The sequence below is a fragment of the Lepeophtheirus salmonis genome, chromosome 14 (assembly GCF_016086655.4).
Source record: "Lepeophtheirus salmonis chromosome 14, UVic_Lsal_1.4, whole genome shotgun sequence".
Lineage (NCBI taxonomy): Eukaryota > Metazoa > Arthropoda > Copepoda > Siphonostomatoida > Caligidae > Lepeophtheirus > Lepeophtheirus salmonis.
In genome coordinates, this window is record NC_052144.2 from 26,241,271 (window position 1) to 26,245,818 (window position 4,548).

A 4,548-nucleotide genomic window follows, 5' to 3' on the forward strand; every position below is an offset into this window, starting at 1 on the left:
ATTATTCAACGAATACTTTGTCACCTCTCTTTCTCTTATAATTTTTATATAAAAAATATAAAAAAAAAGAGAAAATCCCAATACTTTTTTATAATTTACATATGTGAACAAATAACACTATATTTTATGGACATATTGAACTCAATTAAATGCTTAGTATATGAATTTGTGGGATAAGATAAAATTTATAAGAATTTTAGCTATAGTCTAGCCCTCCGTTGGTAAACATGCATTTTATAAGATGTTTACTGAATTGGGTACACAAAAAAAACACGCATTTTATTATAGCGTATGGATTTTAAATATGGAAAAGTTAAGGATAATGTATATTAAAATTTATATCCCAAAATTAATTCAGCCATTACAAATATTTTTCTCTTACATAACGGGACCCTTTAACGTTAAGATAATCACTAAAAGAACGCTCTCTCGCTTCAACCTGGCATAAGTCTTGATGATAAACTCTTTGTCCATGTCGACCACTGATTTAAGAATATAAACCCGGAACAACTCAACAGTGTCTGTATGTTTATTGGACTCTCTCTCCAAAACGCCCCTGATATCGTTTTAATTGATATAATTACCTGATTTGGAAAACCCGTACCAGTTTAAAATTATTGCATCTGTTAACATCCATTTAAACTTTCTAACTTCATTATCTATGGGGATATTTGCATCCTTAGGCGTTTACCCGGTGCTGAGGCACACAATAATACCTGCACAGTGTTTGTATTCGGAGAACATTACAAGAATTTTATATTTTTTCTTATATAGCTTTGTCAAGTAAATCTGATGAGAATACTTTCATAACAAAGATATGAAGGCTGCCAAGATATTAAGTTCTAGACTTCTTCCAGATTTTAAATCCTCACCTTGTACATAATCAACATTTGAACGATTCTATTATTTACTTCATTTAAATTTTGTATCATTTTTTAAAGATATTCCATCGATTGTACACTCGTACATATCAATTATAATGCTAAAAATAATTTGTATGAGTATAAGACATCCAGAAAAATTATATTTAATTCTAATAAAATCTTAACATTATGAGTATGTTGTTCTTTTAGTAAAAACTTAAATTTTAATATATGATAAAAATTACTATTAAATATTCAAGCTTTACGCAAATTTTGGAAAATAAATTAAGATATATCAGTGATGATGAGGTGGCATGTATTATGTATATAAAATAATTACAGCAATATTACATTTCTTTTAATTGAAGAAAAGAACAGTCCAAAAAATGTAAAGGTATTTCTAATTTGAGAATGAGGAGTTACCATCTGGGATCCTATTTTTAGTCCAAGTCAAATGAATCTAAAATATAAATTATCGTCGAAAGTCTTCTTTATAAGGAAAAACTTTAAATACTCACCTTTTATTTGTGCAGAATGCAACAAAACAAAATATTTCCACACGTATTCCAAGACTGCAAGCCAGGGAATAAAATCATGGAACCCGTCGAAAACTGGAAAAAGGAGAAGATTGTAATTAGTCCCTATTCACATAAACTCCTATACGGGTTTAACGGGAAACACTTTGAGTGGCCTCTAAAAAAATATTCGACTCCAAGCATTGATCTCCAAGGTACAATATAAGAATAATTACCCTTCTCTTAAAATAGTCAATGTAGCTCTTAGGGAGTTTAAATTATACAAACAACTGGTAATCTCAATTTTATGAACGTCAACTATAATTTTCTTGTTATTTGTTTTTATTTTTATTTTTCCAAGGTTTTTATTTTATTGTTTTTATTTTTATTTTTCCAAGGTTTCTATTTTATTGTTTTTATATTATCAAGTTTGCTCAGTTGTGTTTGTGTATATATTATATTCAGTGATGAATATTATATGTCCCGGTTGTATGTTAAAAAACAATAATTAATGTATATTAATTATTGTATGTTAGTTAATGTGTCGTTGAGACCAACAAAATTCTTAACATGATATTTAAATTTATTTTCATGTTACATATTTACCAGAGTTTGATAATTATATTTAAATTAAATTGTTTACTGTATTAGTAAAGAATATATCTTATGTAATGTGATAGTTTATAATTATGTAAAAATAAAATTAAATGTTTTTATATAATTCACTTCTTTTTTTTTCTTTTGTGTTTATTCCAAGACATTTCTCATTGTACTGACAACTCCAATTTGAGTCATTTTTCTATACAAGAAAGTATGATTTATTTTGAATAAAATACATGTAAAAATAATTAATATTATTTTAATTTCAAAATTCGTTAATATTGTATATTTATATAATAGCTCTTTAAAGAGTACATAAGTTTATTATAAACGAGTATTCTTTAAGCTTTAATTTAGGTCAATATATAATGAGTTAAAAAGATTCTCTAGACTTTCCTATTCTTTTCATACCATTAACTTACCAATTCACATTGGATAATGTTGTTTTAGGTTTTCCGTTCATTTAATTCAATATGGTGCTCCATCAATAATGAAAACCGTCAGTCTTTTGCCTTTAAAATCGGAAAAAAGTGTTTTACATTTTGTATGTACACTTGTAATCGTGTAATGAATTATGTAACTTCTATAAAATACCAAATTATTTTCATGAATTTAAACTTTACTGTGTTGTTCTACTTTGAACTTCTTCAGGACGATAGTTTCAGTATTATAAAGACGTCATACAAAAAAAACCTTAAATCCTCTTCATAACTCCACAAACTTTTACCACTATGATCAGCGATCTAGGATTTAATATCAATAGTCAAAACTTTATCTCGAACTTCATCACAATACAACTTTACAATATTTTAAAACATATTAAAATAATACATATGTAGTTATACTTTACTTAGTTAACTTATTCTGATTAATGATTATGATATGTTTTCACCTCAAGCATTAAAAATAAAGGTTTGTTAGGACATATAATATTAATTTCTGATTATATTTATGTGTTGGTATGTGTGTGAGTGCATTTAGTATTTGCGTTTTGTGTTTTATTTGTGTTTCTATTTTCTCATTTATTCGATGAGCTCAATGAGAATACATTTGTCCTTAAATTTAGAAATAACATGTTATTATATCAATTGTACAAACATAATTGAATAAAGGATTTTGTTATATAAAATTGATAGAAAAGATAAATAAGAATGAACTTTTAAAGGCAGAATCTGCGATTAAATTCATTAAACCTCCATTTAATTGGTTAAATATCCTAATAAATCATACACAAAGCATTATCAAAACAGATGAATAATAGATTTAATGTTTTAGGAGCACACTGAGAAGTATTGTTGATAAAATGTAGATTAAAAGGCTTTTTACTAGATGTTGGTTTGTATTATATCCATTTTACAAACGACGAGTGAAACTCTTTGTTTGATTAAATATCCTTATATTGACTCCAATATGACTTTTCAAATAAAAATCTGTCAATTTATCAAAATTTTATTTATAAATAATTTTAAGTGCCGTTTGCGACACACTCAAAAGGAATGTAAAAAAACAATCCACACTTAATATTAAGATAAATCATACTAAGTTTATTTTGTCTTCACTGGCCAGATGTATCAAATAAAAATGATTAATGTCATCATTCATTTGATCTTTATCTTTTTAGTATTTAAGTGCTAATTAGTTTTAATTAGATATGTTGTACATTAGTTAATTACACTATGTCACAGCATTTTCATCCATGTTCTGAAACCCACATTAATTATTGCTATTTAAGCTGTAGAACACAAAAATAACTATCTTAATAAGTTTGGGTACCCCTGTGTTACCTAATTAATTTATAATGGAAGAGGTAGCTGAAGGTATAACGCTCTTGGGAGTAATTATTCTCTTGAACTCAATGTGCGTAGATTCGATTTACGGTTGCTCCTATAGAAACAAATATACACTATGATTTATGTATACTTATCAAAGGAGAGAGGAGATAAATCAATTGAAAATGGTCAAATTAATTGAGAAAATTAAAAAATATTCAGAAAATACTTCTATGTACTAAATATACTAATAATTATTATATGAATGTTTCGTTGTTATCGAAAAAGATCCTGATAATTATAATTCTCTTGTATTCTTCACACTATATCAATAGGATTAAGTAAGGTATATAGAAACTCCATCACCCCAACCTTATTAAATACAAACCAATTTACTGACAAATTTCGACAAACTTTATTAATTTTACTAATCCAATATTCCATTGCAAGTTCTTTTTTTTTCTTTTTTTTGCACTTGAAATAAACGAAATCGCAATTTTTACCGATTACTTTTTTGATTTTGATTAAATTTAGAAAACTTAATCTTTCATATTGTTGTACTCGAAACGCCAATCACTTATTGCTAAATAACTCAACCCCGTATCTAGTCTGCTTGAGCTGCAAAAAACGGTTTTTGGGTTTTGGGTATGGAAAAAAACAACCTTATATGACCTCCCCAAAAATCGACAACCCCGTTTGACCCTGTCAAAGCTCAAAAGAGGGTCCCATGCAAAATTTCAGCCTTCTAGGTTCAATGGTGTGGGAACGTATGAAGGACATCTACACACACACACAATCTCT

The 4,548-nt window shown here is 27.2% G+C and overlaps 1 long non-coding RNA gene across 1 annotated transcript; it reads right to left on the reverse strand.

The window, feature by feature from the left end:
• Window positions 1–1,162: 1,162 nt before the first annotated feature.
• Window positions 1,163–1,702, reverse strand: LOC121129830 (uncharacterized). Its single transcript, XR_005868530.2, has 3 exons — window positions 1,615–1,702; window positions 1,382–1,474; window positions 1,163–1,323 (listed from the first exon to the last, which is right to left on the reverse strand). It is a non-coding gene; the product is annotated as an uncharacterized lncRNA (long non-coding RNA).
• Between the last annotated feature and the right edge of the window lie 2,846 nt (window positions 1,703–4,548).